At 46.4% G+C, this 12,557-nt stretch overlaps 1 long non-coding RNA gene across 1 annotated transcript in view; it reads left to right on the top strand.

The window, feature by feature from the left end:
- The first annotated feature begins 6,978 nt into the window (after nt 1-6,978).
- The window catches only part of LOC137344384 (uncharacterized), a 47,621-nt gene continuing 42,042 nt past the window's right edge, over nt 6,979-12,557 (top strand). Inside the window, exon 1 of the long non-coding RNA XR_010968343.1 lies at nt 6,979-7,172. This is a non-coding gene — a long non-coding RNA (uncharacterized lncRNA). The remainder of the gene's footprint in view (nt 7,173-12,557) is intronic.

Raw genomic sequence — 12,557 nt, 5'->3', positions numbered from 1 at the left:
CTTCCTGCTACTACAATCTTTCGGCTTTTAGAATCCAAGTTTTGTGTCACCTCATCACTATTCTTTATTGACCTCACTTTCTATTCTTAGCTTGGTTCTGACCTTCACTAGGGGCGTTAATTTAGTTTGCTCACAAAGAAATAAATGTCAGCGTTCTTGAACTTCCTGGTAAGGTTCCTTTTAATGGTCACTCCCAAGTTGTCCTCTTTACTTTTTCTCTTTGATCATAAGGCTTTTCTTGTATACTTCTCTTATAATATGTTCATCAACAGAGCAGGTCCATAATTCTTTGGTGTTTTCCATGTAAAAACAAAAAAGTGTACTCATCAAGAGGAGGGATGGTAATGCTGGGAGATGGAAAGCATCCTCATTTTTGCTTGAGTATCAAGTACTCCTAGGTCAGATGTAAAGCTCCTTCTACTCTGCCCCAGCAACGTGTCTTGAGCATATCACCAGAAGAGAAACCCTTAGTGCATGTGTGCAATATTTCCCCACTTCCCACATCAGCTGTGTGAGTGAGAGTGTTGGCATAAGGCCCTTTTATATCACTGTCAATGGGGTGTTTTTGCCACCAGTTCCTAATGCCTTCGTCTTACTCAACAAGTATTAATCTCAAAGTAAACCTGTCCGATTCGCAAAATCCAACTGCTGGGCTTCCCAGTGGCCAAACATAGCAAATCCAGGGAGTTTATATTGGAGTTCCCGCTGGCACAGTGAGAACAAGACTTCAGGAACTGCTGGCGGAAGCAGCCCCGCTAACACCTATATAAAACCTTTGGTGTCAATTTGGTGGCAGTTTCATACTCCAATGGGAATTGGGTTGAAACTGTCCAAACTGCTTCCAATTGGAATCCTTGTAGTCAGCTGTTCCACCCCACTGTACCACTGGTTCTCAAGTTTTTCTGTGTGGGAGACCCCCCCTCAAGTACTGACAGAGCCCTGGAAACCCTCTGCAAACATTGACACTGTCTGCGGCCCCTCCCCAATCCTATACAGAGTCATCTACCCAAAGGAAAACCTTCTTATTGGTAAAAACAACAGACATAATGCGCTAGTAAGAAAGGTGAGAGAGCAAAACCAGGAAATTATAGACCTGTTAGTCTAACATCTGTTGTGGGGAAGTTATTGGAATCTATAATTAGGGCAGAGTGACTGAGCACTTAGAGAAATTTGAGCTGATTAGAGCAGGCCAACATGAATTTGTAAAGTACAAACACAAAATGCTGGAGAAGCTCAGTAAGTCAGGTAGTATCTGTGGAGAAAGAAACAGAGTTAATGTTTCAGGTCAAAGACCTTTTGTCAGAACTGATCAATCTTTTGTTTCTTAACCTGTCCCATTACCACCTTCCTTGCCTCGCACCATTATCCCTTTTGTCATTTAATCACTTGTGCCCTCTACCCTATCAGAGACCTTCCCTTTTATTCTTTCCTTCCCTCCCTCTCCCCTTCCCCTAGCTCTGTACTTGCTCAAAAACTTTAACTCTTTTAACATCTTCCAGTTCTGACGAAAGGTCTTCGACCTGAAACGTTAAATCTATTTCTTTCTCCAGTTGCTGAGCTTCTCCAGCGTTTTATGTTTTTATTTTGGATTTCCAACATCTGCAGTATTTTGCTTTTGATGAACTTGTAAATGGCAGGTCATGACTAATGAACCTAATTGAACTTTTTGAGGAAGCAACTAAAGTAGTAGACAGGGGAAAGTCTATGGATGCAGTTTATATGGACTTCCAGAAGGCATTCGATAAGTTTGACTGCAAGACTGTTAACTAAAATTAAAGCTTATGGAATTGAAGGTTAGGAGACTGGTTAGGTGGTAGAAGACAGAGAGTAGGGATAATGAGTATGTACTTGAATTGGAAGGAAGTGAAATCTGAAATCTTATGACAGCCAGCAAGAAATTTGATGGCCCACTGGGATTCTCTTGAAGAGCCTCCATTTTGAAAACCAATGCACTAGAGCCCTCACATTGCCTTTGGTTCTCTCCCTCCCCCGTTCCCCTTCCCCCATTTCTTGGCCTCACTTCTCTCCATGCCAACAACCAGACTTAAGTCAACCATTTTAAAATGGGACAAGAATTTTCTTTTTTTTATTCACTCTTGGGATCTGGGCGTCGCTGGCGAGGCCAGCATTTATTGCCCATTCCTAATTGCCCTTGAGAAGGTGGTGGTGAGCCGCCTTCTTGAACTAATGCAGTGCTGTTAAGTAGAGAGTTCCAGGATTTTGACCCAGTGACAATGAAGGAATGGGATGTTCAAGTCAGGACGATGTGTGACTTGGAGGGGAACTTGGAGGTGATGGTGTTCCCATGCGCCTGCTGCTCTTGTCCTTCAAGATGGCGGAGGTCGCGGGTTTGGGAGGTGCGGTTGAAGAAGCCTTGGAGAGTTCTGCAGCGCATCCTATAGATAGTACACACTGCAGCCACGGTGCACCAGTGGTGAAGGGAGTGGATGTTCAAGGTGAACATTGTACGCTCCCAACAATTTTTAATGATCCTATTAGAATCATGGACTTTCTGAGAAGATCCTGACGGCCATTTAGAAAGTATCAACAACTTCCTGGAATCAGGCAGAGAAAGCAGCAGCACAAATTGCACTCTGGAACTTCGAGGGTGTGCATACTTCAGACAGAAAATGCTATTTACCAGCCTCAGAAGAGCAAGTAGGTGGTTCCTGGCACTGTTCTTCGAGATCATTGCCATTTCACTCTCCTCCTCTTGCATAAACCAATAAGCAAAGGTCAATAGTTGATATGTATGTATCAACTCCCTGGTTGTTCACCCTACATCACTGTCTCCAATGGTGAATCAGTAGCCTGTCTTACACCGCGCCTGATTGAAATAGTGGAAGAGAAAATCAGCGGCCTGTAAAGCGGCCTGCCGAATCGCCAGGAGCCCGTTTTGCGCTACTGGTGTAGACCAATTCCACCCCTTTATCTTTTCATATTGAATGGCCAGAGGCCAAATTTCAATAAATATCAGGTAGATGTAAGGGAAGAGCTCAAGCCTACTGAAGATATGAGTTCCATTTCTTTTTAAGTTGTCTATTTGAAACAAAAGGCTGTGCATGCTAGGATAATTGGAGCTTTCAAGACTGAGAGCGAGAGATTTTTGTTAGGTCAGGGTATCAAGGATATGGGGCAAATGGGAAAATGGAGTTGAGGTGCAGATCAGCCATTGTCTAATGGAATGGTGGAGCAGACCCGAGGGGCTGAATGGCCTACTACTGTTCTTATGTTCCTAACAGTACTTGTTACCTTAAAACTGAGTACCTTTCAGCAGCTCCCAGGGCTTTGGATCACGTGGATCACTTTTGGCTCCTTACCTGCCAAGCCAGGGCAGGGCCTATGTGAGAGTGCAGGAACACCAGCTCCAGCTATGGTTGCCAACTCTAGTTGGACGTATTCCTGCCAGGAAGACCATCTACTTCCAGTCAAACAGTTTATTTCCCCATCTCCAATATTTTTTATAACTAATAACCAAAAGTGTTCAAAGAAAGTGGAAAAAAAGTACTCATTTTTTTTACTGTCCCTATGATTATTCTCCCAAGTTGCTCACCCAGTGTCCATCAGATTAATCTTTAATTCCTGGAGACTCCAGGACAATCCAGGAGGGTTGGCAACCCTAGCTCCAGTGTGCACACGTGCAGGAGAGAACAGCGATTCATTCTGGGGTGACGTTAGAAGAGGAACCAGGAGGCACAGGACACACATCATTGCACAGGGTACAGTGTATGTGCATACGCAGAACAAGATTATAGGGCATTATCGGTCAATGGCAGAAGAAGGACTAGGCAACAACAATTTGCATTTATATAGCGCCTTTACATAGAATTACATAGAATTTACAGCAAAGGAACAGGCCATTCGGCCCAACTGGCCCATGTTAGTGTTTATACTTCACACAAGCCTCCTTCCCCCCACCCCCGCTTCGCTTCATCGAGCTCTATCAGCACACCCTTCTATGCCTTTCTCCCTTATCCACATTCCCTTTAAATGCATCTATGTTATTCGCCTCAACCACTCCATGTGGTAGCGAGTTCAACATTCTAACCACTCGCTGGGCTTTAACCTAGTAAAATGTCCTGCTTCACAGGAGTGTAATCAAACAAAATTTGACACTGAGCACAGAAAGAGATAGTAGGACAAAAGCTTTTTTTAAATTCGTTCATGGGATGTGGGTGCCGCTGGCGAGGCCGGCATTTATTGCCCATCCCTAATTGCCCTTGAGAAGGTGGTGGTGAGCCGCCTTCTTGAACCGCTGCAGTCCGTGTGGTGAAGGTTCTCCCATTGAGCTGTTAGGAAGGGAGTTCCAGGATTTTGACCCAGCGACGATGAAGGAACGGCGATATATTTCCAAGTCGGGATGATGTGTGACTTGGAGGGGAACGTGCAGGTGGTGTTGTTCCCATGTGCCTGCTACCCTTGCCTTCTAGGTGGTAGAGGTTGTGGGTTTGGGAGGTGCTGTCGAAGAAGCCTTGGCGAGTTGCTGCAGTGCATCTTGTGGATGGTACACACTGCAGCCACAGTGCGCTATTGGTGAAGGGAGTGAATGTTTAGGGTGGTGGATGGGGTGCCAGTCAAGCGGGCTGCTTTGTCCTGGAAGGTGTCGAGCTTCTTGAGTGTTGTTGGAGCTGCACGCATCCAGGCAAGTGGAGAGTATTCCATTACACTCCTGACTTGTGCCTTGTAGATGGTGGAAAGGCTTTGGGGAGTCAGGAGGTGAGTGACTCACCACAGAATACCCAGCCTCTGACCTGCTCTTGTAGCCACAGTATTTATGTGGCTTGTCCAGTTAAATTTCTGGTCAATGGTGACACCCAGGATGTTGATGGTGGGGGATTCGGCATTGGTAATGCCATTGAATGTCAAGGGGAGGTGGTTAGACTCTCTCTTGTTGGAGATGGTCATTGCCTGGCACTTGTCTGGCGCGAATGTTGCTTGCCACTTATCAGCCTAAGTCAGGATGTTGTCCAGGCCTTGCTGCATGCGGGCTCGGACTGCTTCATTTTCTGAGGGGTTGTGAATGGAACTGAACACTGTGCAATCATCAGCGAACATCCCCATTTCTGACCTTATGATGGAGGGAAGATCATTGATGAAGCAGCTGAAGATGGTTGGGCCTAGGACACTGCCCTGAGGAACTCCTGCAGTTATGTCCTGGGGCTGAGATGATTGGCCGCCAACAACCACTACCATCTTCCTTTGTGCTAGGTATGACTCCAGCCACTGGAGAGTTTTCCCCCTGATTGTCATTGGCTTCAATTTTATTCGGGCTCCTTGGTGCCACACTTGGTCAAATGCTGCCTTGATGTCAAGGGCAGTCACTCTGACCTCACCTCTGGAATTCAGCTCTTTTGTCCATGTTTGGACCAAGGCTGTAATGAGGTCTGGAGCCGAGTGGTCCTGGTGGAACCCAAACTGAGCATTGGTGAGCAGGTTATTGGTGAGTAATTTCCGCTTGATAGCACTGTCGACGACACCTTCCATCACTTTGCTGATGATTGAGAGTAGACTGATGGGGCGGTAATTGGTCGGATTGGATTTGTCCTGCATTTTGTGGACAGGTCATACCTGGGCAATTTTCCACATTGTCGGGTAGATGCCGGTGTTGTAGCTGTACTGGAACAGCTTGGCTAGTTCTGGAGCAGCGCGTCTAGCCAAAGAGGTAAGTTTTAAGGAACGTCTTAAAGGAGGAGAGAGAGGTGGAGAGGCAAAGAAGTTTCGGGAGAGAATTCCAGTGCTTAAGGTCTAGGCAGCTGAAGGCACGGCTGCCAATGGAGGAGCGATAAAAATCGAGGATGCTCAAGAGGCAAGAACACTGACTTTTGACAGCAAGCGCTAACCAGCGAATACAACTCTGCAAGCACTGACTGTCAGCGTGTAAAGCTAATGATTGGCATTTACGTATTTGTTGCATTTCCCAGTTCCTGGGGCACTCAGGAAAGTGAGAGAAAAGGGACATAGCCCTTTATGCACAGTTTGTCAAGGACTTAATGCTCACCCAAATCCTTTTGCTCATGTAAATTTGCTGAGTTCTCCATTCCAAATCGGGCCCCGACATTAAGGGGCTAATTATAGAACCAGGCATCAGTCTCCCTGTGAAAAGTGACACAGGCTGGCAGGAACCTAGCTCCGATGCTGCTCTCTGCCCAGAGACAACAGAGCAGTGCACAGGAATCCCAGTGCTGGTTACTGTTCGGAGAGAGTGATGAATCGGCTCCGCAATAACATTAAAAATGAAGTTTAAAAAGTGCAGCCACTTCAAGGGCCAGGGTGCTCCTTGCATTGCATTTTTTGCTGCTTTGTAACTTTTTACCGACTGTTTGTAATGCATGTTTGTTGTTGCTCTGATATTTTGAAATTTGCTAATTTTGTACTTATGGTTTACACTTCAAGGCCACTGTACTGAACAGGACCCAGATTTGCCCCCATTATTTTAGCACAGTACAGAGAACAACAACAACTTGCATTTATATAGCGCTTTTAACGTTGTAAAACGTCCCAAGGGAGAGTTATCAGACAAAATTTGACACCGAGCCACATAAAGAGATATTAGGACAGGTGACCGAAAGCTTGGTCAAAAAGGTAGGTTTTAAGGAGGAGAGAGAGGTAGAGAGGCGGAGAGGTTTAGGGAGGGAATTCCAGAGCTGGAGGCACAGCCGCCAATGCTGGAATGATTAAAATCGGGAACGCGCAAGAGGGAAGATGACATTAAATGTTGATTTTTTTTTTCCTCCTTCCCCCCTTCAATTTCCTCCTTTCCTCTTCTGATGGCACAGACCCCTGCTGGGATACGGCTCCATGGGGCATCAGCAATCCTCCGGCACTCCTCTGGTGCCTATTCTTCATGAGTGAGCCTAGACAGCGAATGTCAGCAGGCTATTCGACTGTGAAGAGGGCATGACAACCAAGCCTGACACTGCCTTTACCCCAGCACCCATACATGTGCACATGCCAGCAGGGCTCACTGGGCAGTGATATGGAGTGAGAACCCAAATCTGTTACCACCTTTAGCAGACGACGAGGGAGGGGAGAGAGTTAGCTTTGAAATACAGCAGCCACTTTATATATTCCCTTTAGCCATCGTTGAAAAGGAGCATTTCCTACATCACAACAGTTACTACTCTTCAAAGCACTTTGGGACGTCCTGAGGTCGTGAAAGGCGCTATATAAATGTAAGTCTTGCTTTTTTCTTTCAGTATCTTTTTTCCAAGCTAAGACTTACCAGGCTATTCCTGTGGTGGGACTAACAGATGCCTTCATTTCACAACAATAATTAAAGCTACGTTCAACTATCTTGGGATTTGCATTTGCGCTACATCTGCAATTACACTTGAAGCTCATGTAACACTCCTTATTTATGGCTTGTCACCCTAACCTGGTGTTATCCCTTCCCAGATAGTGTGGTCGCAACTGTAGAAATGAGTATACCATCAATCGTGTTTGTGTTTCCATGTTTTGGGTCAAGCTCCCGCAGTAAATATTGGTTCTGGACACTTTATTTGGATACGTTTTCCAGCATTTTGGCGTGGTCTTTTTATATCCTTAAAACCTATGTTTTTGACCAAGCTTTTGGTCACCTGTCCTAACGTGGCTTGGTGTCAAATTTTTATGATGTGTTCACTGCTTCATCTGAGAGAATATACCCCAATAACCTGGACAGAAAGCTACTAGAATGGTGAATTATGTATCTTGTGGTAATCTATTATTAGCAAAATAACATATTGATTCTTGACTCCTGTTCCTTGCTATTCCACGGTACTTTTTTGAGCCTAGAAATTACTATTGGTGATATTAGACTGATATTTCTCCATCCGCTGTTTTAAGGTAGAAGTTATCCTTTTAAAACCTCTATTAAAATAGCAATCAAAGAAATGTGACATCAGCATGATGTGCTGCTGCACTAATATCACTGATAGTAGTTTCCAGGCTTTGGTCTCAGAATGAATCACTGATAATAATATAGTGCACAAAATAGCTCCTCATTACAGCAGCTGTCCTGCCTTATGATCTTCATTAGACCACTTTGACCTTGTGTGATTTGCCATCTTCTGCTTTTGCAGCCAGGATCTGACACAAGTCTTTGGATCCTACAGCAAGAGGCAGCCCCTTCAGGTTCAAGACTTAAGACTCGCTGTTCTATGGTCACTTCTTTTGCTTCTTCATCAAACCAGAAATATTTGACACCCTCATTAATATGCAAACTCTTCAATATTGGGGTTTTGTCCCAATTAATCGATGCGCACACGGAGCAACGTTGTACAATTACATCTGAGGAAATATTACTCGAGAGCCTTGGTCTCCAGGGAGGGCTGATTTGGGCAAGACTGAGATACGCCTAAATCATTAATCAGGCACCAGGTTTGCAGAATAGTTGAGGATTAATCAATCTGTGGGCCAGAAACCATTGATAATTGTTCATTTAGTGAAGGATGGTGATTTATTATCTGCCTACATTAATAGAAATTAATGAGAACATTAACTTTACATGAAAATATGGCATAGAAACAAATGAGGATTGAGCATAGTATGGTAATGGGGGCTGTACATGAATGTGGATTATTTATAGTGTTTAATATGGGGTCAGGAATGAATGAAGATGTGTGCATATGAATGTGGATTTTAATCGCGATTTTAATCATCCCACCACTGGTGGCCATGTTGTCAGCTACCTAGACCTTAAGCTCTGAAATTCCCTCCCTAAATCTCTCTGCCTCACTAACTCTCTCTCCTGCTTTAGGACGCTCCTTAAAAACTACCTCTTTGACCAAACTTTTGGTCACCTGTCCTAATATCTCTTTACTTGGTTCGGTGTCAAATTCTGTCTGATAACACTCCTGTGAAGTGCCTTGGGACGTTTCACTACATTAAAGGCGCTATATAAATGCAAGTTGTTGTTGTAAAGGACTTAATGCTCACTCAAATCTCTTTGCTCATGTAAATTTGCTGAGTTCTCCACTCCAATCGGGCCCCGACATTAAGGGGCTAATTATAGAACCAGGCATCAGTCTCCCTGTGAAAAGTGACACAGGCTGGCAGGAACCCAGCTCCCATGCTGCTCTCTGCCCAGAGACAACAGAGCAGTCCACAAGAATCCCAGTGCTGGTTACTGTTCGGAGAGAATGATGAATTGGCTCTGCAATAACATTAAAAATGAAGTTTAAAAAGTGCAGCCACTTCAAGGGCCAGGGTGCCCCTTGCATTGCATTTTTTTTGCTGCTTTGTAACTTTTGACTGAATCATGTGTGAATAAGGATTGAAACAGTGTGTATATGAATGTGGATTATACAGAGTTTATAATGGCGGGGATCGGGGGCACGATTTTAACCCCGAAGAACGGGTGGGTTGGGGGGCGGGGGGAGGCAGTAAAAATTGTAAAAGGTGGGAGCGGGAACGAGTCCCGGCCTCAATACGCCGAAAAATGAGTTTCACTGCATCTGGGTGCTTGCGCACTTCGGAAACCTGAAAGCCCCACCGGCAATTAAAACCGGCAGGATGACATTTAAAGGGGGAATTAAGATAGCTGAACTACTTAAATCAACTCAATTTGTGGGAACTGAGGCAGACAAACGATTTTAACTCTGCCTGAATGTGTTTCCCGTGGCCTCTGAAACACACCAGGAAATGGAGGCAAGTTGCAGCCGGCAGCCGTTTGGACATTTAAACCCGGGATTGACAGGTGGGGATTAAAGGTGAGTTTTTGCAGCAGGGCAAGCAGCCTTTGGCTGGGAGTTCTTTGTGTTTAGACTCAGATTTCTTTGTTTACACTCAGAATTCTTCTGTTCAGACATATTTGCCTGCATTTTGGACCCCCTCAAACTGACACCATCAGGATGGGTGGGGGGTGGTGGTGCAATGGATTTATTCAGCAGTACATCTCAGGAGGAGGCACATCACCCTCCACTCCAGGCAATACGTGCAGTTCTGGGAGTTGCAGCTTCACAAGACTGAGGTGCGCCACAGGGACCTGTAGAAGAGCAGAGAGGGGAACAACAGAAAAGCCAACGTCGCAGGAGGCACTACCCTCGTGAGAGGGTCTACAGACAGAGGCTGAGCATCCTGGACCTCTCTGAGGAGCATTGCCTACACAGGCTCAGAGTGAGTCACCAGGTGGTCGCAGGCATCTCCACACTCCTTCATGCAGAGCTGCTCCCGGCTGGGCCTGGTGCATTGCATTGCCCGTCGCAGTTAAAGTCACCACTGCCCTCAACTTCTTCGCCTCCAGATCCTTCCAGGGTGCCACCGGTAACATCACCAGGATCTCTAAGTCATCTGTCCATAAGTGTATACGACAGGTCATGGTTGGCTTGTTTGCCAGGGCATCCGACTACGTCAACTTCCCCATCGACAACATCAGCTAGACTGAGAGGCCAGTGGGTTTCCACTCTCCAGCTGGCTTCCCACAGGTACAGGGCGCAATTGATTGCACACACGTAGCAATCTGAGGATCTGCACATGAGCCACGAATGTTCATCAACAGAAAGGGATATCACTCCGTCAATGCACAGCTGGTTTGTAAGCACAAAGGAAGATGGTAGTGGTTGTTGGAGGCCAATCATCTCACCCCAGGATATTGCTGCAGGAGTTCCTCAGGGCAGTGTCCTCGGCCCAACCATCTTCAGCTGCTTCATCAATGACCTTCCCTCCATCATAAGGTCAGAAATGGGGATGTTTGCTGATGATTGCACAGTGTTCAGTTCCATTCGCAACCCCTCAGATAATGGAGCAATCTGTTCCCACATGCAGCAAGACCTGGACAACATCCAGGCTTGGGCTGATAAGTGACAAGTAACATTCGCGCCAGACAAGTGCCAGGCAATGACCATCTCCAACGAGAGAGAGTCTAACCACCTCCCCTTGACATTCAACGGAATTACCATCACCGAATCCCCCACCATCAACATCCTGGGGGTCACCATTGACCAGAAACTTAACTGGACCAGCCACATAAATACTGTGCCTACAAGAGCAGGTCAGAGGCTGGGTATTCTGCGGCAAGTGACTCACCTGCTGACTCCCCAAAGCCTTTCCACCATCTACAAGGCACAAGTCAGGAGTGTGATGGAATACTTTCCACTTGCCTGGATGAGCGCAGCTCCAACAACACTCAAGAAGCTCGACACCATCCTGGAATAAGCAGCCCGCTTGATTGGCACCCCACCCACCACCCTAAACATTCACTCACTTCACCACCGGCGCACAGTGGCTGCAGTGTGTACCACCCACAAGATGCACTGCAGCAACTCGCCAAGGCTTCTTCGACAGCACCTCCCAAACCCGCAACCTCTACCACCTAGAAGGACAAGAGCAGCAGGTACATGGGAACAACACCACCTGCAAGTTCCCCTCCAAGTCACACACCATCCCGACTTGGAAATACATCGCTGTTCCTTCATCGTCGCTGGGTCAAAATCCTGGAACTCTCTACCTAACAGCACTGTGGGAGAACCTTCACCACACGGACTGTAGCAGTTCATGAAAGCGGCTCACCACCACCTTCTCAAAGGTAATTAGGGATGGGCAATAAATGCTGGCCTTGCCAGCGACGTCCACATCCCATGAACGAATAAAAAAAAATTCCAGGGCAGCTGCCATGATTCCTTCATTTGCGTGAATCCAACATCCCGCCCCTCTTCCACGCACAAGACAGATTTAAGGGCTGGGTCCTTGGAGACAAGGGTTACCCCCTGCAGGCGTGGCTCATGACACTTGTGAGGAATCCCATCAACGAGGCACAGCAGCGGTACAACCACAGTTACAACGCCACCAGGTTTGTCCACAGAGCAAGCTATGGGAATGCTGAAGATGTGCTTCTGGTGCCTGGATTGATCTGGGGGAGCCCTTCAGTACTCGCCAGCGTGGGTGTACAGAATAATACTTGTGTGCTGCGTCCTGCACAACATCACTCGACAGAGAGGTCCCATGCACTCCAGAAGCAGCCGCACCTGCCATCAACATTGAAGAAGAAAACGAGGAGGAGGAGGAGGAAGAGGAGGACGATGGGCAAACAATCGGCAGAGCAGTGTCTCACCTGGCTGCTCGTTATGCCAGGGAGTCACTCATACTTGATAGATTCTCATAGGGAGATCTGCAAAGTGACTACATCAAAGTACTCAGACCACCTGTAATGACCACCACAACCACAAACCCCCCCGCAAATCAGGTTGCACAAAACAGTCATACAACGACTCATACACCCATTGCAAACACACCCAATGGGTGGCAGCAACTCACCTTTCATGAGCAACCACATGTAAGGGCGCTTTCACAAAAAGGACTCAAGAATGGGCAAGACGTGGCAGTGGTGGTGAGAATCATAACATTTAATGTGATGTTATCATGAATCAAATAGAAATGAAAAACGTGACAGTCTGTCATACACCCTTGTGCATACCCTTGGTGATTACAAAACCATTGACTTTCTCTTCCTACTACTTCTACGTGGTACATTCCCTGTGGCAGAGGTAGTGGCAGGTTGCTCAGATTCATGCCCAGACTGCTTAGATACTTTCGGCCTATGGCCTCTGGGTTTTGGAGCCTGAGGGCCCCTCCAAAGACTG

This window comes from Heptranchias perlo, chromosome 27, assembly GCF_035084215.1.
Source record: "Heptranchias perlo isolate sHepPer1 chromosome 27, sHepPer1.hap1, whole genome shotgun sequence".
Classification (NCBI taxonomy): Eukaryota; Metazoa; Chordata; class Chondrichthyes; order Hexanchiformes; family Hexanchidae; genus Heptranchias; species Heptranchias perlo.
This window is presented reverse-complemented; position numbering and strand designations above follow the sequence as displayed.